Here is a 26,037-nt window from a genome sequence, read left to right on the forward strand (position 1 = left end):
TCTACCATACATAATAATGTGAAAAGATTAAGCAGTTTGCACAAATCTTAGTCGGTGTGGGCGAAAGTGGTATCAATGAAATCCCAGCTAGTCAGGATGGCCGAGTGGTCTAAGGCGCTGCGTTCAGGTCGCAGTCTCCCCTGGAGGCGTGAGTTTGAATCCCACTTCTGACAGCTCATGCTTTATACAAATTTACTTCTTTAACCCTCTACCACACATAATAATGTGAAAAGATACAAAAGTTCGTACAAATCTTAGTCCTAGTTAGTCTTAGTCTTAGTTTTTTATTATTTAAAATGCCATTCATAATTTATAATCACTGATTTGTGAGATATCAGCAGTAGTAGATCATGTTTAACTGGTTTAATATTGTTTAAGCGCTGATTATCGGCTGTTTTTCGTGAGTATGTTGGGAGTTTTTCCATGCATTTTGACAGACTTTGAAATGAGCAATCTGGCAACCCTGGCTAAAGCGTTTATTCACATGTTAGAGAGATGTATGTTTGTATGCTATCTTTTACAAACTGCTGTCTATTTACATTGACATTTTCTCTTCTGTCTAAACATTTTTTAAATTGGGTTTGTAAAAGTAAGCGATACTGTGGATAATATATTTAATGAGCTGAACTAACTGAGAGAAGCGCTAACGGTGGTGAAAGAGTCTAAAAGGATTTGGAACATAGTCGTATCATCATGGCAGTACAACACAGTTTTGTCCGTAGCATCCGAAAATATCCAGAAGCTAATATAAAAAAACGTTTATTTTAATAAACTTACCTTGTTGAAAAAAGTATGACCACAATTTCTAAACAAACACAGTATCCGCTGCTGCAGTCCCTACACAAACTTTTCTGCACTGAAATCTCAAGAACACATTTTATGGATATTACGGTAATGCACTGAAAACGCGTCCTACAGTCATGCAAGCACATACAACAGTGTGTGAGTTTACACTAATCAACCATAACATTAAAACCACCTCCTTGTTTCTACACTCACTGTCTATTTCATCAGCTCCACTTACCATATTGGAGCACTTTGTAGTTCTACAATTATTGACATGAGCACCACAGAGCAGGTATTATTTAGGTGGTGGATGATTCTCAGCACTGCAGTGACATGGTAGATATAAAGATATAGACATACTTTATTTGTCATATATACATAGTACAATGAAATTCTTTCTTCGCATATCCCAGCTTGTTTGGAAGCTGGGGTCAGAGTACAGGGTCAACCATCGTACAGCACCCCTGGAGCAGACAGGGGCCTTGCTCAAGGACCCAACAGTGGCTGCATAGCAGAGCCTGGATTTGAACCGCCAATTCTGGGTAATAGCCCAAAGCTCTACCCACTAGGCTACCACTGTGGTGGTGTGTTAGTGTGTTAGTGTGTTAGTGTGTTAGTGTGTGGTGTGTTAGTGTGTGCTGTGCTGGTATAAGTGGATCAGACACAGCAGCACTGCTGGAGTTTTTAAATACAGTGTCCACTCACTGTCCACTCTATTAGACACTCCTACCTAGTTGGTCCACCTTGTAGATGTAAATTCAGAAACGATCGCTCATCTATTGCTGCTGTTTGAGTTGGTCATCTTCTAGACCTTCATCAGTGGTCATAGGACGCTTCCCACAGGGTGCTGTTTGCTGGATGTTTTTGGTTGGTGGACTATTCTCAGTCCAGCAGTAACAGTGTTTAAAAACTCCAGAAGCGCTGCTGTGTGTGTCTTATTGCAGGGAAGACACACACACACACACCCATAGGGCAATTCAGTGTCTCCAATTAACTCCAGGAAACCCACACAGACACTGGAAGAACATGCAAACTCCACACAGAAAGGACGCAGAGCGGCCCGCCTGGGGATTGAACCCAGGACCTTCTTGCTGTGAGGTGACAGTGCTACCCACCAAGCCACCCCTTAAATCTGACTCTCTTGCATACATTTGTAATAAAATCTTCTGTCTTACTTAGCCTTCTGCTTCCTTGTATAGAAATAGGCTAAATACAGGGGGTAGAAAGTCCTGCTGTCCACTACAAAGGACATTGAATAAAATTGCTGTACATTTTTAAATCTTTTGAAACAATTTGATTATTAGGAAAAGATTACAAGAAAGATCATGAGCTGCCACACACCCACAAATGTGACATTACTAAAAAGCCCAGGGTGTACTCTATAAAGTACAGTAGTACTCAAATGCATTGCATCAATGGTGCTTGTGTTAGAGATCTCAGACACATGTTCCCACAGGGGACAAAAATGAATTGCTCTGTCTCAGAAGGATATGTTAATTAAAGCTCATAATGTCACTCATTACAGTTTAATTTAGAAATACAAGATCTGATAACTGACCTTACAAATTTTGAAACAGATCTGTGATGGAAATGTTGTGTTTCAATAAACAATAAAAGTTATCAGGAGCAATTCCTTAGAAGGACTCCAAAGGGGTTACCAAAAGTACAGTTGTTATACATCAGGTGTGCCCAATACGTCGATCGCGATCTACCAGTTGTTCGCACAGTGCATACTGGTACATCGCCCCTCATTCTAACAGGTCAGCGTGATTTACATGAAATGTGGCCACTGTTTTTCTAATTTGCGGTTTGCCTCCACCTCCACCTAATTTATTACAGGTTAGAACATAACATTAAAAAAACCTCTCTGTTTCTAAACTCACTGTCCATTTTATCAGCTCCACACTATTTTGGCCCTTTCATAATGCAGCATCAACGCTCTGTAGTACATTACAATTTACAAAGGGTAAAGGAGAATTGTGGGCCATATTGACTAATCAGTGAAAATTAATGTTTCCTTGTATAATAAAACCATTATGCTTATTTAGCTTTAATTAGCTTTAATTATTAAATAGTTAATAAGATAGTGATGGTGAAACTAAAAACCTGTAATTACCATCACTAAGTGTTTTTACCATCACAACAAGATATGTGTTGGTAATGACATGTTGAGGTAATGACAGTTTTTACTTAGGAAAAAAGTAAACAGCTAGTATACAATGTACTTAACATACATTTAAATAATGTGAACATTTCAGTTGTAAAATACTGCTGTAACAATGTAAATAGACGCTGAATAAACATACTTTATGATCAGGATGAATACATGTTTAAATTTCTCACATTTTTAGAGATCAAAAACCAAGGTCCTGGCATCCATGCAGATGTTACTTTGACACGTACCACCTACTGTACCTCAGCATTGTTGCAGACCATGTACACCCAGTTCATGCAAACTGTATTCCCTGATGGCTGTGTCCTCTGAAGAAGTAAACTTGCATAAAGCATGAGATGTCAGAAGTGGGATTTGAACCCACGCCTCCAGGGGAGACTGCGACCTGAACGCAGCGCCTTAGACCGCTCGGCCATCCTGACATGCTTGCGAGGTCCTAATGCCAATTACCAACAACACCCTCACATGGCCAAAGATTTGTACAAAGTGCCGAGTCTTTTCACATTATTATGTATGTTAGTGGGTTAAAGACATAAATTTGTATAGAGCACTAGCAGTCAGAAGTGGGATTCAAACCCACACCTCATGGGACACTGTGACCTGAACTTAGCGTTTTAGACCTCATCCTGACTAGCTTGGGTACCATCGACACCACCATTTGTACGAACTGCTTAATCTTTTCACATTATTATGTATGGTAAATTTACTGACTGTAACCCATTTGCTGCACTGTACACTTTGTCACTAGGCTGTAAACCATATATCAATCGAAAGGGAGCCCCATATGAGATCTCCAACTGACGAATTAATGTTTTTTGAAAGGGTTCTTTTTGTGTTCTTGGTAGAACTATAATTCAAGGTTCTTTGCTAACTCAATTAGATTTTTATGGATTTTTTTTCTCTTGCCACATATAAATGCACATAACATTTTAATGACTGGAAAACAATCGTGCAATTGATACAGGAAAAAAGGGAAAAGGTGAAAGAAAGGAGTCTGTTTGTAATCTACCTGCAAAATTCTCCTCCAGAGATGTTTTTCTTTGTGTGTAAACAGCAACAACCTTCACCTAAAACTTTTTATAATCGCCTTCAAGAGAGCCAGCACGGATCTTTACAGCCCAGTCGGTAGAGCAACAGACTTTTAATCTGAGGGTCCAGGGTTCAAGTCCCTGTTGGGGTGAGTTGTTTCTTACTGTGTTGGGTAAGCGGCATTGTCCCGTACTACATGGTTTGTTAAGAAAGTTAAAGAATTTATACTTGGTGAGATATTTCTAAGTGATCAGCTTGAAACAATCGCATAGTGAATGTGTTCTCCACACCAACTAAACTATAATTATGTGCAGCCTAAAAATGCACTGAGTTGTACATATTAATACCCACATATTCTATGTCGAATTACATGCTTTTTTAAATTGTTCAGTTCTTGCCTTACAAAGCTGTTTTGTTACTGCACTGCACTAAACAGTAGGTATATCCTGCACTATTTTGGCCCTTACATAATTAGTTCTTTCTGTGTCCTGACTGACCTCTTATTGATGACTGGTTCAGTATTGTCTTAAAATGACAATCACAAAAAAACTGAATAGCTTAGTGTGCAGTGATAACCATTGTTATAGTTGTCATTGTAGCATACACTGTTGCTCAGTTACAGACTAACCCAACATAACACCAGCACAGTCTAGTTTAAACCAAAAGTAGATTTATCTCAGGTGCTTGTAAGTGCAGCATATTCTTTTATTTTATTTAATTTTCATCAAACATTTTATCTTGGACGGGGTTGTGGTGGGTCATTTTTTACTGGGCGGAGGGAAAGGATACAGTATATACACAATATTGAACATAAAATGATATTTATTATAAATACTTGTAGTGCTTGTGCCTGTGCTGACTTGATCATTTAGAAACTACACACCCAGAAGCAGCAGCCACCTCACTGGCCTATAGTATGTCATCTATATTTTATTGTTCAGTGTGTTGTACTCGTCGAGTACTTTATGCCAATTTGTAAAGACAGTAAATAAGTCTCTGTAGTTCTACCTAATGTTTAGTCATGTGATGTTCAAGTCCATGTAGACACAAGTACTACAATGAGCAATATATAAATATAAAAAGTCATTCATTTGCATGAATAGTTAAAAGCTAATGAATGGATTGTTGGATGGATAATTGCATTTAGATTCCCTCGATTTTACTTCATGGTAAAAACCCTACACAGACAGAAGAACAAAATAAATATTATGAAGACCATGTTTTTAACTACAGTGCGTTACAAGTCTAAATGTTATTTACAAGTCCCTACTTAGCTCATGGGAAAATGTGCTTAAAAGTTTGCAATGCTTCTGCATTGGAGAATGCGAGCATCGATCCAGCTACCGCTCGCATGCTAAACGAACACTCTACCATTCGAGCTAATTCCCCTTACGATTAACCCCCTTTAGCCTTTTGTAAATTGTAATGTACTATCAGAGCGTTGATGCTGCATTATAAAGTGAGGGTGCAACGTGTTTAAGCTCACATACTCTTTTCTGTATTATACCTTGCTTTTAAACCATCACAGACTCCGTTTATCGCAGACTTTAGGACGAACTAAACCCAATCAAAACTGTCTTTGTACCACTGATAGACTGACTTAAGGGTTGATGCTGCATTTTAAAGGGGATGTCGTGAGTTTCAGCTTTTCATCTTTTACAAAACAGTTCACCAGATGAAAAATCATTAAAAAGTCACGTACCGCTACTTTAACAAAAAGTCGTTTTAGATAAAACTCCGAGACATTTCAAAATTGGAGAATTATAAGTTATTGTGTGTTTGTGTAGCCCAATTAAAATTTGGGGATTACTAATATTTTATGTTAATTTATAACTAGTAAATAAGTTGTTCTTATTTGTTCTGTAAATAATGTTCTGGTTGTTTTATGCTGTTTAAAGTAAAGTGTATGTAAATCCCTTGATTCATTTTTAAGCCAATCAGCATGAACTGTCACAGGTCGGGAAAAGAAGAAAAAAGTGGAGAAAATAGCGTGATGTGAAACAAGTGTCATGTAAGCGGGTAAAACACCTGTTTAGGATTTATCTCTGTTGATGCGTAAAGACAAACGGACAGTGAATCTTATATTAACATCTTGCAGTCGATTAGTGACATTGTTTATGCTGTATCAGCCGTGAACTTCGTCTCTTGAGTTTCGCGCATGGACATTGAAGGCAGTACGCTTCCTCAGCAACTGTGATGATTACAGTGGATTAAAAGCATCGGATTAACTCTGATTGTTTCATCCAAGATCAAAAGGAAAAAGACTGGTGGATTTTTTCTGTTTCATCCATGTAAACAAAGAACGTGGACAGCTCCACCACAACCGACCAAATATACTTCATGATCTGTGTTGATTGGGACTATTAGGTTGGATCAGGCCTGCAATGCAATGGTAATTAAAAAAATTTTTAGTTAGTTATTTACCTAACTTAGGAGAGATTGATAATATTTTGAATATTACTGATGGTAATTTGAGTGAATCTGTATTATGACATTTTTGTAAAATATATTGGGGTTTGAAATGCATATTAAAGATTGTGTAAATGAGTAAATAGTTAATTTGTTTAAGTATTATTAACGTATACAAGTTTGGTATGTGAGTCAGGGATAATGTTGATACAGCTACTGTAAATGGTGTTAGTCGCAGGTTTTTTTGTGCAAGGTTAGTACCACATAAATATAGGGTAATTGAAGTAGTTTTTCGGTTTAAATAAGAGTATAGCTTAAATATAAAATAACCGTAAGTACTGATAAGTAATGGCCCTTTTAAATCCTTACATTACCACAAAGAAAGAGATTTCTTAAACAAATAAAAGAAGTCAGGGAGCGCTTTCCAAATACAGCCAGGGGTGCTAGGGGGCGCTACATTTGTCAATTTAAACAAGTCAAAAAAGGCCTTTAAACCAAAGGATTTGAGTAAAAATAGAGCATAACTGTCGCTGTAAAACTTACAGACTGACCTAATGTTTGATGCAGCGTTTCAGTGAGCAACGACTTTCATATTATGTGTTGCCTTTAAGTGATCATAATGTTTCGGCATTGGAGAATGTGGGCATCGATCCCACTACCTCTCGCATGCTAAGCGAGCGCTCTACCATTGGAGCTAATTCCCCTTACACAGAACCTTCCTTTATGATTTGTAAATTGTAATGTACTAACAGCAGTGGTGTATAAAGTACTGGAAGGCCATACTTGAGTAAAAGTACAAGTATCTTACCAGAAATTTACTTTGATAGAAGTAAAAGTCACCTTTTAGAATATTACTTAAGTAAAAGTCTAAAAGTATATGATGTTTAATGTACTTAAGTATCAAAAGTAATTTGATATTAAATGTACTTAAGTATTAAAAGTAGAAGTAAAAGTAAATGCTGTTAGTATAAATGGAAGCGGTCATTTTAAATATAAAGATTGTTCTTTTAAGCCTGTAAACCACCTTAACAATTAACCTGTTTTCTTCCTTTCATCTGAACATGATTTGTGCCAATTCATGATCATTTGTTGACATCACCTGTTTGAAATCATGACATTATTTAATTGTTTTTTTAACTTATTACTAGCCCTAAATGTTCCTGTTCCAACGTTTTTAGAATATGAGTCGATGTAAATGTAAGAAACACTGCATCTATTTTATTTGCATTTTCTATACTGTCCCATTTTTTTATTTGGGTAGTATATTTCAATAACAAAAAAATAATTTTGGCATAATTAATTTAAAGCAAAACTCAAGAGAGTTTAACAACGTGTGGCACTTTTATCCCTTTAATGATCTGTTCAACCATTATTTTAAATCAAAATATTTGAGTAAAATAAGCTGTATTTAAATCATCTTTTTTGGGCTGTATCTACTCACTGAATGGCATGTGTTAAACTAAAAAAATATTGGTATTCTTACTTTAAGAAAACACCATTTCTAACTTGAAGCCAACAGCTGAAAAATCATTAATAATAAGTTGGATAAGTTGAGTTCTTGTTGAGAGCATTAAAGGTTAAAGACGTGCTGCATGTTCCTCAGCACCATGAATCTCTCCTCCGCCGGTCTAATACAGAAGTTATCTGAGGAAATATTTGTCCGTAGGCGAGTTTTTAAAAATAATGGACGTGTCTTCATGAGTTTTGCAGTCAATGAATTCCAAACAAATGTAATGATTTATGAAACGTTTTATTTGTGGTTCGAATGTAATCGGTGAAAGTGGTAGGTAGATATCTGAACAATGTTAATGCTAATAATATGAAAAAAAAAACGCTGATGCTTCAGCTTTACTTTGTTAATCATTGTTAACTTACATCAGTGTGTTGGAGCTTCTGAAATCTCCATATTTGCGGGTCTTTGGGTGAACGACGCACATCTAGAAAACTCTGATAGCTTTTAGAGAACGTTTGCACATGCGCATTAATGTGTTTAACTCACAAGCGCAGATTCACCAAACCAGCGTGCAGTCCGTCACACATCTCACATCATTTAACTTTCATTTTGTAGTAACGAGTAACGAATTTACATACAGCGAATGTAACGGAGTAAAAGTACACAATTTCTTTAGAAGATGTAGTGGAGTAAAAGTGAAAGTTTTTATACTCCAGTAAAGTACAAGTACTTCAAAAAACTACTTAAGTACTGTAACGAAGTATTATTACTTCGTTACTATACACCACTGACTAACAGAGTGTTGATGCTGCATTATAAAGTGAGGGTGCAACGTGTTTAAACTCACGTACTCTTTTCTATATTACGCGTTGTTTTTAAACCATCACAGACTCAGTTAATTTAAAACGTTAATCTTAGCCTTTAGGACGAACAATGTGAGGTCTTTTTTGAAGTGCATTTTTCTATTTTATTTCGTTGGACCTGTAGGAGATTGTCCTGTTCTTGTTGCAGCTCTGCTGGAGGGTTATTTTCTTGGTGTTTGTGGTGGTGGTGGTGGTGGTGGTGGTGGGGTCTTTGTTCCCATTTTGGTTTATTTAGTAAATGATGTACTTTACGTCCATTTCAATTAGGGCTGCACGATATTGGAAAAAACTGACATTGCGATTTTTTTTCCCCCTGCGATATACTGTATATTGCGATATTAAAAAAATGCAGGAATTTTCACCACATTGCTAATAATATTAATAATGCATGTATCTTACTCTAAATAAGGGGCTCATCTGTGAAAAAGGGTGGTGCCTACAAGGGTTACAAAAGATTATGACCAGCTACATCTTTGTACTTGGTTGAAACTGAGCATTAAACTAAGAAAGCTTCAATATCTCTTCTCTCACAGAAAAATAAACATGGCTGACGGAGCGGACAAAGTTATTTTCAAACGTAAATAAATAATTATTGATTTTAAACAAGTGTTTTTATTAGCAAGTATGGGCTTGTCAGCAAATGTAACCGTTTTCTGTACACGAATCGAGATGTTATATTGACATGTTAGCGCTAGGGTTGCCAACCGTCCCGTAAAATACGGAATCGTTCCGTATTTGAAAACTGAATGTCGTGTTCCGTATTGAACTGATACGGGATGCGCTTTGTTCCGTATTTTTATCAATGGGAGAGAAATGCTGCAGATTAGACTGTTCAATACTAGAGCTGGGCGGTTCCTGAATCAACCGGGTTAATGATTCGAATCTTTGTACTGAATCAGGAATCACGAGTCCGAAATCTCAATGAACCCGGATCTTATGAGTCCTCTGACTGGCTGCTGCTCAGTACACAAGGCGGGTGTGAGCCGTCATTGAAAATGAGAACGGTGTGAATTTTTGTTTTGTGTCAAGCAGCAAAAAAGTTGTAGCATGACGTATTTGATATCATTTGCATTAAGAAACATCGCACGTCCTGCGATGTGACTATCGCGCATGCACACATCGCGATGACGATGCTGAAACGAAATATCGTGCAGCCCTAATTTCATTAATGTGAACATTTCCATTTTTGTCATAAAATACTGCTGTAACAATGTAAATGGACGCTGAATAAACATACTTAAATGGATATTTAAGTATTTAAGTACATATTTAAATGGATGTAAAGTACATCAAATAAACCAAACCTACCTCACCTTGACACGTACCACCTACCTCAGCATTGTTGCAGACCATGTTCACCCTTTGATGAAAACTGTATTCCCTGATGGTTGTGTCCTCTAAAGAAGTAGATTTGTTTAAATCATGAGCTGTCAGAAGTGGGATTCGAACCCATAAACTGCTTAATCTTTAAACATTATTATGTATTGTAAATGTACTGACTGTAACCCATTTGCTGCACTGTACACTTTGTCACTAGGCTGTAAACCAAAAATCAATAGAAAGGGAGCCCCATATGAGATCTCCAACTGACCAAATAATGATTTTGGGTGGATCATTCTTAGCACTGTAACAGCACTAGCATGTTAGGGTGTGTTTTCTCTACTATGAGTGTATTAGGTACAGCCTTCTTGTTGGGTTTTTAACTGACTGGATTATTTATTAAGATTAATAATTATTCATTAAGAACTCAAACCCTGTTTGTGCTGGTTGTAGGCTATTCAATTGTCCACTAGATGACATAACATGAATACAGTTAGAAAGTAAAACGACGTCTGTTTCAAAGTTTAATCGCATGCTGACCTGTGTGGAATACAACTGATGTATGTAGCACTAAGAAGTGTTTCTTAAGGGTTCTTTTTGTGTTCTTGGTAGAACTGTTTCTACTTGAAGAACCATTTAGTATAATTTAAGGTTCTCTGCTAACTCAATTTGATTTTTATGGATTTTTTTATTTTGCCACATATAAATGCACATAACATTTTAATGAAAAGCAACGCATAATATAGAAAAGAGTACGTGAGCTTAAACATGTTGCCCCCTCACTTTATAATGCAGCATTAACACTCTGTTAGTATATTACAATTTACAAAGGGTAAAGGAAAGTTTTGTGTAAGGGGAATTAGCTCAAATGGTAGAGTGCTCGCTTTGCATGCGAGAGGTAGCGGGATCGATGCCCACATTCTCCAGTACACAAACATTATGATCATTTTGCAATCTGAAAAGATGAAATTACGGTCAAATTCGTTGCAGCATCAACCATAAGGCTAGTCTGTCCGTGTTACAATGTCAGTAACGCCCTATTTACGCTCAAACAGTTTTGTTTACATACCTTTTTTGTTTTGTTTTGACAGAAACGCATAAACTTATAATTTTTTATAATGTTTTATTATTTGATACTGTTACAATTGATACATTATAAAGTATTGTACATATTTAAGTTCAGTGGCATAATTGGCTTGCTTTTAAAAACGACTACAGTGCGCCATCTACAGGCCATTCTTGGTACGTCTTGTTAAAACGTAGCCAATGGAAAACTGGTGCCCACACTTCTGTGGTTTGGGATCTACTATTTCAGTCAACAGGTCATCGGGATCTACTTTTTAAAAAGGTTGGCCTCATCATTTTTCAAGAATGCTTTAAAGCTTTTTTTAAATGCGCTTCATTTGCCTGTATTGATATTCAGCATTACAGGGCAAGCGTGAGTCCAGTGTCACGAACACGGGGCTCAAGACAAAAATACACCCTGGACAGGGCGCATCAAACCATCGCAAAGCATCACACACTAATTTATCCACTCACTCACACATACAGGTGCAATTTAGAGCAGCAATTACACCTACTGGCACGTTTTCATACCCGGAGGAAAGCCACGCATACATGGTGAGTATACACCGATCAGCCATAACATTAAAACCACCTCCTTGTTTCTACACTCACTGTCCATTTTATCAGCTCCACCATATAGAAGCACTTTGTAGTTCTACAATTACTGACTGTAATCCATCTGTTTCTCTACATGCTTTTTTATCCCCCTTTTATGCTGTTCTTCAATGGTCAGGACTCTCCCAGGACCACTACAGAGCAGGTATTATTTGGGTGGTGGATCATTCTCAACACTGCAGTGACACTGACATGGTGGTGGTGTCTTAGTGTGTTGTGCTGGTATGAGTGGATAAGACATAGCAGCGCTGCAGGTTTTTAAACACCTCATTGTCACTGCTGGACCGAGAACAGTCCACCAACCAAAAACATCTAGCCAACAGCACCCTGTGGGCAGTGTCCTATGACCACTGATGAAGGTCTAGAAGATGACCAACTCAAACAGCAGCAATAGATGAACGATCGTCTCTGACTATCTCTACAAGGTGGACCAACTAGGTAGGAGTGTCTAATAGAGTGGACAGTGAGTGGACACGGTATTTAAAAACTCCAGCAGCGCTGCTGTGTCTGATCCACTCATACCAGCACAACACACACTAACACACCAACACCATGTCAGTGTCACTGCAGTGCTGAGAATGATCCACCATCCAAATAATACCTGCTCTGTAGTGGTCATGTCAATAATTGTAGAACTACAAAGTGCTCCTATATGGTAAGTGGAGCTGATAAAATAGACAGTGAGTGTAGAAACAAGGAGGTGGTTTTAATGTTATGGTTGATTAGTGTAAACTCACACACTGCTGTATGTGCTTGTATGACTGTAGGACGCGTTTTCAGTGCATTACCGTAATATCCATAAAATGTGTTCTTGCGATTTCAGTGCAGAAAAGTTTGTGTAGAGACTGCAGCAGCGGATACTGTGTTTGTTTAGAAATTGTGGTCATACTTTATTAACAAGGTAAGTTTATTTTTTAAAGAAAAGTTTGTGTATATTAGCTTCTGGATATTTTCGGATGCTACGGACAAAACTGTGTTGTACTGCTATGATGATACGACTATGTTCCAAACTCTTTTAGACTCTTCCACCACCGTTAGCGCTTCTCTCGGTTAGTTTAGCTCTTTACATATATTATCTACTGTATCCCTTATCTTTACAAACCCAATTCCAAAAATGTTTAGACAGAAGAGAAAATGTCAATGTAATAGACAGTTTGTAAAAGATGTTATTTATATTCTAGCATACAAACATACATCGCTCCAAAATATGAATGAACTCTTCAGCCAGGGTTGCCAGATTGCGCATTTAAAAGCTGCCAAAATGAATGGAAAACCGCCCAACATACTCACAATATTAAACCAGTTAAACATGACCTACTACTGCTGATATCTCACAAATCAGTGAATATAAATTATTAATGGCATTTGAAATAATAAATAATAAAAAACTAAGACTAACTAGTACTAAGATTTGTACTAACTGTTATAGCTTTTCACATTATTATGTATGGTAGAGGGTTTTACATTTTACATTTACATTTACATTTTCTGCATTTAGCAGACGCTCTTATCCAGAGCGACTTACAGAAGTGTTAAAGATGTAAAAGGGTTATCTATTGTAAGCTGTAAAAGGGTTGAGCCTGGATAGCTCAGTCGGTAGTGCGTCAGACTTTTAATCTGAGGTCCAGTGTTCAAGTCCCTGTTCGGGAGAGTTGTTTCTTACTGCATTAGGTAAGCGGTAATGTCCTGTACTACATGCTTTGTTTAGAATGATGAAGAATTTGTACTTTGTGAGTTGTTTGTAGTGAACTAGCATGTACTTCATAAGCTTGAAATAATAGCACACTGTATGTGTAACATGTTCTCCACACCAACTAGTTGTACGCCCAGCTGTTTCAAACAGACTGTAGTAAATAGAGGACCGTTTAAATCTATAATTACATTTACATTTTACATTTTCTGCATTTAGCAGACGCTCTCATCCAGAGCGACAGAAGTGCTTCCATAGTAAACATTTCATTTCTCAAGTTTTAGTTAACAACAGTCGAAGAAAACAAATCTGCTGAAACCTGTTAGAACCAAAGTGTTTTTTTTTTTTTTTTTGGAAATGGAAAAAAATGTTAGTAAATAGGTACAAGTCAGCTTAAGTGCTTAGTAAAAAGGTGGGTTTTTAATCGTTTTTTTAAAGACAGCAAGAGACTCACCCACTTCCACCACTTGGGTGCTAGAACAGAGAAGAGCCTTGATGCTTGTCTTCCTTTAGTCCTGGGTGGAGGATCAAGTCGGGCGAGACTAGTGATTCGGAGGTTGCGTGGTACAGAGCGGGGGTTTGATTAGACCGCGAAGATAGCTTGGGGCTGGTCCATTTTTGGCTTTGTAGGCGAGCATCAGTGTTTCAAACTGAATGCGTTCAGCTACAGGAAGCCAGTGAAGAGAACGCAGCAGTGGGGTGATGTGGCAGTGTTTGGGCTGGTTAAAAACCAGACGTGCAGCTGCATTTTGAATGAGCTGCAAGGGTTTAATAGTGGACATGGGAGCTCCTGCCAGGAGGGAGTTGCAGTAGTCCAACCGTGAGATTACAAGTGATTGGACCAGAATCTGGGTAGCTTTCCTGGAGAGAAATGGCCGAATCTTCCTGATGTTGTACAGGAGGAACCGGCACGATCTTGTCATGTTGGCTATATAAGGAGAGAAGGTCAGCTGGTTATCCAGGACAGCACCAAGACTTCTTACCTTATCAGATGGCCTGATCTGGGAGTCATCCAGAGAAATGACTAGGTCCTGGGTTGGAGACTGATCTCCAGGAATAAGCAACACCTCTGTCTTGCTGGGATAAAGTTTTAGATGATGAGCTGACATCCATTGTGAGATATCTCGCAGACATGCTGAGATGCGAGCTGAGACTTGTGTGTCTGAAGGAGGAAATGACAGAACGAGCTGAGTGTCATCTGCATAGGAGTGGTAGGAGAAGCCATGGGAGGCTATGACCTTACCCAGAGAGCGGGTGTAGATAGAGAAAAGAAGTGGGCCAAGTACAGAGCCCTGAGGAACACCGGTTGAGAGAGTGCATGGGGGAGATATGGATCCCCTCCATGACACTTGGTAGGAGCGCCCTTCGAGGTAGGAGGCCATCCATTGCCATGCTGAACCTGTTACTCTAAGGTTGGAGAGAGTGGACAGGAGAATGCTGTGATTCACTGTGTCGAAGGCTGCAGAGAGGTCAAGAAGAATAAGGAAAGATGACAGTTTGGCTGCTTTGGCTGCATGAAGCTTCTCAGTAACAGCTACAAGTGCTGTTTCCGTAGAATGCGCTGCCTTGAAGCCAGACTGGTACGGATCGTGGAGGTCATTATGAGTAAGAAAGGAAGATAGTTGGTTATAGACAGCACGTTCAAGAATTTTGGATAGAAAAGAGAGGAGTGAGACAGGTCTGTAGTTGTTAATGTCTGTAGTGTCTAGTGTACGTTTCTTAAGAAGGGGAATGACCTGAGCCTTCTTAAAAGCAGTAGGGACGACACCTGATGTCAGGGAGTTGTTGATGATGGGTGTGATGAAGGGGATTGGGTCCTGTGAGATGTCTTTGAGGATGGTGGATGGTATAGGGTCGAGTGTGCATGTAGTGGGATTGCTGGATGAGAGGAGCTGTGCAACCTCATCCATGGTGAGTGGGGTGAAGCTGGTGAGTGTGTTGGTGGGTTGAGGGTCAGTTGAAAGTGGGTCAGTCAGAGAGAAGGATTGATTGATTTTGTCAATCTTGTCCTGAAAGAATGTTGCAAAGTCAGTAGCAGTAAGAGAGGCAGATGGGGGAGAAGGAAGAGGGTTCAGAAGAGAGGAAAAGATAGCATGAAGCTTACGTGGGTCAGCAGCAGATTGTTCAAGCTTGGCTTTGTAAAAAGATGTTTTTGAAGCAGTCACATCGGATGAGAACCTGGACAGCAGATCGTGGTAGGAGTGGAGATCAACACCAAGCTTAGATTTTCTCCACTTTCTCTCAGCTGCCCTTAATTCTCTTCTGTTGCTGCATCTGAAAGCCAAGGAGCAGGGTGAGAAGTTTTTCCTCGTTTAAGGGTAAGAGGACAGAGCTGATCGAGGACAATATTAAACCAGTTAAACATGGCCTACTACTGCTGATATCTCACAAATCAGTGATTATAAATTATTAATGGCATTTGAAATAATAAAAAACTAAGACTAAGATTTGTACTAACTTTTGTATCTTTTCACATTATTATGTATGGTAGAGCATTAAAGATGTAAATTTGTACAAAGCATGAGATGTCAGAAGTGGAATTCGAACCCACGCCTTCAGGGGAGACTGCGACCTAAACGCAGCGCCTTAGACCGAACCGCTCGGCCATCCTGACTAGCTAGGGTACCACAGATACCATCCTCGCCTCACAAGGAATAATATTTGTACAAATTCCTGAATCTTTTCACATTATTATGTATGGTAAATTTACTGACTGTAACCCATTTGCTGCACTGTACACTTTGTCACTACGCTGTAAACCATATATCAATAGAAAGGGAGCCCCATATGAGCACTCCAACTGACCAAATAATGTTTTTTGGGTGGACCATTGTTAGCACTGTAACGGCACTAGCGTGTTAAGGTGTGTTTTCTCTGGTATGAGTGTATTAGGTCCAGTTTTCTTGTTGGGTTTTTAACTGACTGGATTATTTATTAAGATTATTTATTATTTTTTAAGAACTCAAACCCTGTTGTGCACCACCCTTAGGCCAGACTTGGTACTCTGGTCCCCTTCATTGAAGTCTGTATACATCACAGAGCTCACAGTTCCATGGGAGAATTCAACAGAAGAGGCCTATGAGCGCAAGAAACTGCGCTACACAGAACTGGCAGCAGATGCTCAGCAACGAGGATGGAACGTGAAAGTCTATCCAGTTGAAGTGGGATGCAGAGGTTTTGTGGCTTCTTCCACCATCAGGCTGCTGAAAGAACTTGGCATCCATGGACAGGCTCTACGACAAACAATTAGATCAGTCTCTGAAGCGGCCGAAAGAAGCAGCCAGTGGATATGGATCAAGCGGAAGGACCATTGCTGGGCTCAAAGAGCATCGACAGGACCCGCTCACTAATTCCCCCCACACCCCATCCCATTAGAGAACCCAGGTCACACCCTCCAGGAGGAGGATGAACAAGGTATACGATTAGTGCTAGGCTTGACTCGGGGAAGAGGACACCCCCTGCCTTGCATAGTCCCGTGGGCTGCTTCACTTAAATAACCAGGCAATTCTCATGATTGGGCATGGGACACAAGCTCAGGTTTGATCATCCTGTAGCTGTATCGAACCCACGCCTCCAGGGGAGACTGCGACCTGAACGCAGCACCTTAGACCGCTCGGCCATCCTGACTAGCTGAGTCATCCTCAACACCACCCCCACCCCACACGGACTAATATTTTTATATACTCAGAATGTGGCTCCGCCCATCCCGCCACTCACCAACCCAACTACTGGAGGACCAACACTGGTTCTAAACCACCACCAGGTGAGAACCACCCTGAGGAAAGTCAATGCAAGCAAAGCAGCAGATCCAGATGGAGTTCCCGGCCGGGTGCTGAAAGCATGTGCCGACCAGCTTACAGAGGTGTTTACCAGCATATTCAACCTCTCACTCCAACAAGCTGCTGTCCCAACGTGTCTCAAATCCTCCACCATCGTTCCAGTACCCAAGAAATCAGCTTCATCATGCCTGAATGACTATCGTCCAGTGGCTCTAACACAACACCCATAGTCATGAAATGCTTCAAGAAGCTGGTGCTTTCACACATCAGAACAGTCATCCCATCTGGCCTGGACATGTATCAGTTTGCCTACCGACCAAATCGCTCAACAGAGGACGCCATAACAACAGCACTCAACACCGCGCTGACACATTTGGAGGAACTTGACAGCGATGTGAGGATTTTATTTGTGAACTTCAGCTCCGCATTTAACACGATCATCCCCAAATAAACTGGTCAGCAAACTGGTGAACCTGGGCCTGAATTCCTCAATGTGCACCTGGATTATGGATTTTCTCACTGGACGTCCACAAAAGGTCAAAATTGGCAACCACACCTCCTCCACCCTCATCCTAAACACAGGAACGCCGCAGGGTTGTGTGATAAGCCCTATGCTTTTCACATTTTTTACACAGGACTGTACCACCATTCACAATTCCAACAGAATAATTAAAATTTCAGATGACACAACTATAGATGGACTGATCTCCAACAATCAGGAAATGGCCTACAGGCAGGAGGTAGCTCACTTGTCTGATTGGTGTACATTAAACAACCTGGCTCTTAACACCTCTAAGACAAAGGAGATCGTCATTGACTTTTGAAGAACAAAGGAGATAAACCACCTCCCCCTGCACATCCATGGAAACAAGGTGGAGATGGTGAAAAGCCTGATATTCCTCAGAGTCTACGTGTCTGATAAGCTGACGTGGACCGTTAACACCTCACACCTGATTAAGAAGGCTCAACAAAGACTCTTCTTTCTCAGGAAGCTGAAAAAGGCCAAACTACGGCAGAACCTACTAGTAAACTTTTACAAGAGCACAATAGAAAGTATTCTGACCAGCAATTTCACAGAGTGGTATTCAAGCTGCACTGCCGCCGAGTGTAAGGATCTGCATCGCGTAGTGAAAACAGCTCAATGGATTTTTATTGTTCTTTCTTTTTTTTGTGATTACTACTACTGTCTTTCTTCTACTGCTGCTACTCTATTGGAGAGATGCCACTCGAAATTGCATTGTACTTGTGTATAGTGACAATAAAGATTCTATTCTATTCTTCTATTCTATGCTGCATTATAAAATGAGGGTGCAACGTCTTTGAGCTCACGTACTCTTTTCTATATTATGCGTTGTTTTTGAACCATCACAGACTCAGTTTATTTAAAACGTTGATCTTAGCCTTTAGTCAAGTCAAGTCAAGTCAACTTTATTTATATAGCGCTTTTTACAATATACATTGTCTCAAAGCAACTTTACAAAATCCAGGACCAACAGATACAAAAACCCCTGTTGAGCAAGCCGAGGGCGACTGTGGACGAACAATGTGAAGTCTTTTATAAAGTGCATTTTGTCTTTGGGCGGTGATAGCTCAGTGGTTAAGGTACTGGACCAGTAATCAAAAAAATGCCGGTTCAAGCCTCACCACCACCAAGTTGCCACTGTTGGGCCCCTGAGCAAGGCCCTTAACCCTCAATTGCTCAAAAAAAATTGTGTTCTGTCATAATTGTAAGTCGCTTTGGATAAAAGCGTCTGGTAAATGTAAAAATGTCTTTGATTTTGTTGGACCTGTAGGAGATTGTCCTGTTCTTGTTGCAGCTCTGCTGGAGGGTTATTTTCTTGGTGTTTGTGGTGGTGGTGGTGTCTTTGTTCCCATTTTGGTACGTACTCTTTTCTATATTATGCGTTGTTTTTGAACCATCACAGACTCAGTTTATTTAAAACGTTGATCTTAGCCTTTAGGACGAACAATGTGAAGTCTTTTATAAAGTGCATTTTGTCTTTGGGCGGTGATAGCTCAGTGGTTAAGGTACTGGACCAGTAATCAAAAGGTTGCCGGTTCAAACCTCACCACCACCAAGTTGCCACTGTTGGGCCCCTGAGCAAGGCCCTTAACCCTCAATTGCTCAAAAAAAAATTGTGTTCTGTCATAATTGTAAGTCGCTTTGGATAAAAGCGTCTGCTAAATGCCGAAAATGTAAATGTAAAAATGTATTTGATTTTGTTGGACCTGTAGGAGATTGTCCTGTTCTTGTTGCAGCTCTGCTGGAGGGTTATTTTGTTAGTTTGTGGTGGTGGTGGTGGTGGGGTCTTTGTTCCCATTTTGGTTTATTTAGTAAATGATGTACTTTACACCCATTTAAATAATGTGAACATTTCCATTTTTGTCGTAAAATACTGCTGTAACAATGTAAATGGACGCTGAATAAACATACTTAAATGGATATTTAAGTATTTAATTACATATTTAAATGGATGTAAAGTACATCATATACTAAATAAAGCAAAATGGGAACAAAGACCCCACCACCACCACCACAAACACCAACAAAATAACCCTCCAGCAGAGCTGCAACAATAAACAGAGCAAGATCAGGATGAATACATGATTCAGTTTCTCACATTTTCAGTGATCAAAAGCCTGGGTCCTGGCATCCATGTGGATGTTACTTTGACACGTAGCACCTACCTCAGCATTGTTGCAGACCATGTTCACCCTTTGATGAAAACTGTATTCCCTGATGACTGTGTCCTCTAAAGAAGTAGATTTGTATAAATCATGAGCTGTCAGAAGTGGGATTCGAACCCACGCCTCTAGGGGAGACTGCGACCTGAACACAGCGCCTTAGACCACTCGGCCATCCTGACCTGAATGCACATTATGAAAGACAATTTTCCTCAACACCCCCACATGGCCACAGATTTGTACGAACTGCTGAATCTTTTTACATTATTATGTATGTTAGAGGGTTAAAGACATAAGTTTGCATAAAGCACTAGCAGTCAGAAGTTCAAACCCACGCCTCAATGATAGACTGTGACCTGAACGCAGCTCGTTAGACCGCATCCTGACTAGCTTGGGTACCATCGACACCACCCTCGCCCCACACGGACTAATATTTGTACGAACTTTTCACATTATTATGTACAGTATATGTTGTTAGAATTTTAAAATCCTGTTAGCATTCTGGGACAGATTTCAACCGTTGCTGTGTGTTCTTAATAACGCACCTAATATCTGCAGGCCATACTGTGTGCATGATGTTCGAAGACATTAGCATAAGAAAGCAGAAGATGGAACTGCACAAACAAGATAAAAAGCTGATCAGGGTCAAGTAGGGGGTTATGGTGGTCAGAAGTCGGCCTGGGTGTTAAACAACAATCTAAACAAAGCATGCAGAGTAGGAAGTGTATGCAGAGCTAAACCTTGGTTAGAGTAAACTAGTTTGAACTGGTTCTGCAGAACCTAAAGAGACGAAGATTTTAAGTTGGGGCACTGCTATAAAAAGGAAATTCAGCACGGAGGCGAGAGAGTTCCTCCTTGGCTGGCGGCATAACACAGGCAGAGAGAAACTTGCAGGCGAGCGCTCAACTGCAGAGCTCAGAGACTCCTTCCATCTTTTCTAAATAAATAATTATATTTTAGTGGCTAATTTTGAGGTTCTTGGTCTTCATTCAATAAAAGATTTCATCGTAACAATGTACTGACTGTAACCCATTTGCTGCACTGTACACTTTGTCACTAGGCTGTAAACCATATATCAATAGAAAGGGAGCCCCATATGAGATCTCCAACTGACCAAATAATGTTTTTTGGGTGGACCATTGTTAGCACTGTAACGGCACTAGCATGTTAGGGTGTGTTTTCTCTGGTATGAGTGTATTAGGTACAGCCTTCTTGTTGGGTTTTTAACTGACTGGATTATTTATTAAGATTATTTATTATTTTTTAAGAACTCAAACCCTGTTGTGCTCGTTGTTTGCCTATTAGTTCCTCGTTGCCTTGTTGCTGTAGCTCAAGCAGCTTGTTCTGTTGAAACTGTGACTGTAGTCTGTCAGGGAGCAGTGGCTGAGCATTGGGAAGCCATGCTCATATAGTGGTTAGTACTCTGCGTTGTGGCCGTAGCAACCCCGGTTCGAATCCAAGTCACGGCACTGTCTTTTTGTATGCCGTGCTTCAAAGGTTTCTATTCTCTCCTCTGGCAAGAGACCGAAATTAGGCTGGAGCTTCAGGAAAGTCAGAACCATAGTCAAACAGGGGCCAGTGGCGCAATGGATAACGCGTCTGACTACGGATCAGAAGATTCTAGGTTCGACTCCTGGCTGGCCTGGTTTCCTTTTTTTGTCTCTCTAACTCCTTGTGTATGGAGCACCAACAATGCATCCAACAATGGAGGTCTTGTCAAAGTGAAAAAGACTTGTCAGAGCGGAAAGAAGTGGCTGATGCTGTTGGAGCTATGACTGCAGTCTATCAGGGAGCAGCTGACATGAGCCACCAGTGGCAGACTGCTCGGAAGCCGTGATCGTATAGTGGTTAGTACTCTGCGTTGTGGCCGCAGCAACCCCGGTTCGAATCCGGGTCACGGCACTGTCTTTTTGTATGCCGTGCTTCGAAGGTTTCTATTCTCTCTCTTTTTTTGTCTCTCTAACTCCTTGTGCATGGTTCTCTGTACCCCAGATCCAACAATGCAGGTCTTGTCAAGGTGACAAAGACTTGGCAGAGCAGAATGAAGTGGCTGATTCTGGCGTCAGCCGGTGCTGAGCCTTGCAGTTTCCCATATGGTCTAGCGGTCAGGATTCCTGATTTTTACCCAGGTTTTCGACTTCCGTTTGGGAATTGGCCTTTATGATTGGACTCGAGTAAAACTCTGTGTATTAGTTCCTCGGCGCCTTGTTGCTGTAGCTCAAGCAGCTTGCAGTTCAAATCCTAGGCCATGTGGGGGTGTTGAGGAAAATTGGCATTGTTAACGTGCAAGCAAGTCAGGATGGCCAAGCAGTCGTTCAGCTCGCAGTCTCCCCTGGAGCCGTGGGTTCGAATTCCCCTTCTGACAGCTCATGCTTTATACCGTCAAAATGGGAACAAAGATGCAAATGCACATAAGGTATTACAGTTACATATAATCACAAACACCCCACCACCACCATTAAAAAGAAAACCCTCCAGCAGCACTGCAACAAGAACAGAAGAATCTCCTACAAGTCCAACAAAATCAAAGAGAATGCACTTCATAAAAGATCTCATCCCCGAATATGGCTGCATGTTGGCACTGTCGGCTGACTGAGACTTTTTGAACTGCACTATTTTGGCCCTTACATAAAGCAGCATCAACCCTTAAGTCCGTCTGTCAGTGGTACAAAGACAGTTATGCAGCATTAACGCTCTGCTCTGTCAGTACATTACAATTTGCAAAGGGTAAAAGAGGTTCATAGTAGGGGGAATTAGCTCAAATGGTAGAGCGCTCGCTTAACATGTGAGAGGTAGCGGTATTGATGCCCGCATTCTCCAGTGCAGAAACATTATGATCATTTAAGGCATCACGTAATATGAAACTTGTTGCGTCAATGCTCACTGAAATGCAGCATCAAAATTTACAATGTTACAATAACATTTATGCTCTATTTTCACTCAAATCATTTTTAAATTTTTTTAAAGATTTTTTAAAAATCATTTTTGATTTTTAAATTGCCAAACGCAATAACTTGTAATTTTTCAATTTTGAAATGTTTTTGGTTAAAGCAGCGGTACGTGACATTTTGTTGGTTTTTCATCTGGTGAACTGCTTTGTAAAAGATGAACAGCTGAAACTCACGACATCCCCTTTAAATGCAGCATCAACCCTTAAGTCAGTCTGTCAGTGGTACAAAGACAGTTATTATTTTTTTCAGTTCGTCCTAAAAGCTGGGATGAACATTTTAAATAAACTGAGTCTGTGATGATATAAAAGCACCACATAATATAGAAAAGAGTACGTAAGATTAAACACGTTGCACTCCTACTTAATGCAGCATCAATGCTCTGTTAATCCATTAAAATTTACAAAGGGTAAAGGATAGTTTTTGTAATAGAAAACTAAGACTAAGATTTGTACGAACTGTTATATCTTTTCACATTATTATGTATGGTAGTGGGTTAATGATATAAATTTGTATCAAGTATGTGCTGTCAGAAGTGGGATTCTAACCCACATCTCCAGGGGAAGCTGCGATCTGAACACAGCGCCTTAGACCGCTCAGCCATCCTGACTAGCCAGGAAATTATTAATACCACTCTCACCCCACACGGATTGAGATTTGTACAAACTCCTTAATCTGTAACCCATTTGCTGCACTGTACACTTTGTCACTACGCTGTAAATCATATATCAATAGAAAGGGAGCCCCATATGAGCACTCCAACTGACCAAATAATGTTTTTGGGTGGACCATTGTTAGCACTGTAACGGCACTAGCGTGTTAGGGTGTGTTTTCTCTGGTATGAGTGTATTAGGTACAGCCTTCTTGTTGGCTTTTTAACTGACTGGATTATTTGTTACGAACTCAAACCCGGTTTGTGCTTGTTGTAGGCTATTCAATCATCCACAAGATTGAATAATATGAATACAGTTAATATTGTATTATATAATACAGTAGAATGACTATAAAGCTGAGTCTGAGCTTAAACACTTGCACCCTGACTTTATAATGCAGCATCAACGCTCTGTTAGTACATTAGTAAAGGTGGGGTCTTCGTAAGGGGAATTAACTCAAATTGTAGAGCGCTCGCTTAGCATGCGAGAGGTAGTGGGATCGATGCCCGCATTGTCCAGTGCAGAAACATTATGATCATTTGGCAGCAACTCGGAATCTGAAATGATAAAATTATGGCAAAATTCGTTGCAGCATTAATCTTTAGGCCAGTCTGTCAGTGTTACCATGTCATTAACGCCCTATTTACTCTTAAACAGTTTTATTTACATACCTTTTTTGTTTTGTTTTGACAGAAACGCATGAACTTATAATGCTACAATATTAAAATGCACCAGTTTTATTTTTTAGTTTGATCGCTGCTATTGATATCACTGAAATGATATTATTGTTATCTTTTTTATTTACTTTTTGAAGTTTTTTTGAAAAAAAGACTCACAGTGATCATTACCAGGATAAAACAGGCAGTGAATGAATGAATGTATTCCATAATAAGAAACAATAAGAACATCCATCATACCACCAGGTGGTGGAAGTGTGATTGTGTGGGGATGCTTTGACATTTGGGTGACTTCATGGGAGTCTTAATCGATTGAACCAGGAATAATGAACCACTGCCCTGATTCTCAGTGCTGAGAATCATCCACTATCTAAATAATACCTGCTCTGTGGTGGTCCTGTGGGGGTCCTGACCATTGAAGAACAGAGTGAGCAGTCTAGAGTCAGTAATTGTAGAACTACAAAGTGCTCCTATATGGTAAGTGGAGCTGATAAAATAGACAGTGAGTGTAGAAGCAAGGAGGTGGTTTTAATGTTATGGTTGATTAGTGTAAACTCACACACTGCTGTATGTGCTTGCATGACTGTAGGACGCGTTTTCAGTGCATTACCGTAATATCCATAAAATGTGTCCTTGCGATTTCAGTGCAGAAAAGTTTGTGTAGAGACTGCAGCAGCGGATACTGTGTTTGTTTAGAAATTGTGGTCATACTTTTTTCAACAAGGTAAGTTTATTAAAATAAACGTTTTTTGTATATTAGCTTCTGGATATTTTCGGATGCTACGGACAAAACTGTGTTGTACTGCTATGATGATACGACTATGTTCCAAACCCTTTTAGACTCTTCCACCACCGTTAGCGCTTCTTTCAGTTAGTTTAGCGCTTTAAATATATTATCCACAGTATCGCTTACTTTTACAAACCCAATTTCAAGGTTTAGACAGAAGAGAAAATGTCAATGTAAATAGACAGCAGTTTGTAAAAGATGTTATTTATATTCTAGCATACAAACATACATCGCTCCAAAATATGAATGAACGCTTCAACCAGGGTTGCCAGATGTCGCATCTCAAAGTCCGCCAAAATGCATGGAAAACCGCCCAACATACTCACGAAAAACAGCCGATAATCAGCGCTTAAACAATATTAAACCAGTTAAACATGATCTACTACTGCTGATATCTCACAAATCAGTGATTATAAATTATTAATGGCATTTGAAATAATGAATGGCATTTGAAATAATAAAAAACTTAAGAAGTGTTTCTTTAGGGTTTTTTGTGTTCTTGCTAGAACTGTTTCTACTTGAAGAACTATTTAGTATAATTCAAGGTTCTTTGCTAACTCAATTTGATTTTTATAAATTTTTTTATTTTGCCACATATAAATGCACATAACATAAAATTTTCCTCCAGAGATGTTTTTCTTTGTGTGTGTAAGCAGCAACATACTTCACCTAAAACTTTATATAATCGCCTTCAAGAGAGCCGAAACAGAAATAAAAACATTTTATATTAATTGAAGTTTTACAGGACAACGTATGTTAAAGTTTGTAATTTAAGTCACATGTTTGTGAGGATTAAAGCTGGGTGCAGAGCCCGGATAGCTCAGTCGGTAGAGCATCAGACTTTTAATCTGAGGGTCCAGGGTTCAAGTCCCTGTTCGGGCGAGTTGCTTCTTACTGCATTAAGTAAGCGGTAATGTCCCGTACTACATGGTTTATTTAGAATGATGAAGAATTTGTACTTTGTGAGATATTTCTAAGTAAAATAGCATGTACTTGATAAGCTTGAAATAATAGCACACTGCATGTGTAACATGTTCTCCACACCAACTAGTTATTTTAAACAGACTGTAGTAAATATAGGACCGTTTAAATCTATATTTATCTG

The 26,037-nt window shown here is 39.6% G+C and overlaps 6 non-coding genes across 6 annotated transcripts; 3 read left to right on the forward strand and 3 right to left on the reverse strand.

Annotated features, from left to right (window-relative positions):
* Positions 1–3,298: 3,298 nt before the first annotated feature.
* On the reverse strand, positions 3,299–3,381 carry trnal-cag (transfer RNA leucine (anticodon CAG)). Its single transcript has one exon. It is a non-coding gene; the product is annotated as a tRNA-Leu (tRNA).
* A 3,647-nt stretch (positions 3,382–7,028) lies between these two features.
* trnaa-agc (transfer RNA alanine (anticodon AGC)) lies at positions 7,029–7,101 on the reverse strand. The gene has a single exon. It is a non-coding gene; the product is annotated as a tRNA-Ala (tRNA).
* A 12,865-nt stretch (positions 7,102–19,966) lies between these two features.
* On the reverse strand, positions 19,967–20,049 carry trnal-cag (transfer RNA leucine (anticodon CAG)). Its single transcript has one exon. It is a non-coding gene; the product is annotated as a tRNA-Leu (tRNA).
* A 1,390-nt stretch (positions 20,050–21,439) lies between these two features.
* trnar-acg (transfer RNA arginine (anticodon ACG)) lies at positions 21,440–21,512 on the forward strand. The gene has a single exon. It is a non-coding gene; the product is annotated as a tRNA-Arg (tRNA).
* Positions 21,513–21,697: 185 nt separating this feature from the next.
* On the forward strand, positions 21,698–21,769 carry trnah-gug (transfer RNA histidin (anticodon GUG)). Its single transcript has one exon. It is a non-coding gene; the product is annotated as a tRNA-His (tRNA).
* A 3,972-nt stretch (positions 21,770–25,741) lies between these two features.
* trnak-uuu (transfer RNA lysine (anticodon UUU)) lies at positions 25,742–25,814 on the forward strand. Its single transcript has one exon. It is a non-coding gene; the product is annotated as a tRNA-Lys (tRNA).
* Positions 25,815–26,037: the final 223 nt, after the last annotated feature.

Source organism: Trichomycterus rosablanca, unplaced genomic scaffold, assembly GCF_030014385.1.
Source record: "Trichomycterus rosablanca isolate fTriRos1 unplaced genomic scaffold, fTriRos1.hap1 scaffold_239, whole genome shotgun sequence".
NCBI lineage: Eukaryota > Metazoa > Chordata > Actinopteri > Siluriformes > Trichomycteridae > Trichomycterus > Trichomycterus rosablanca.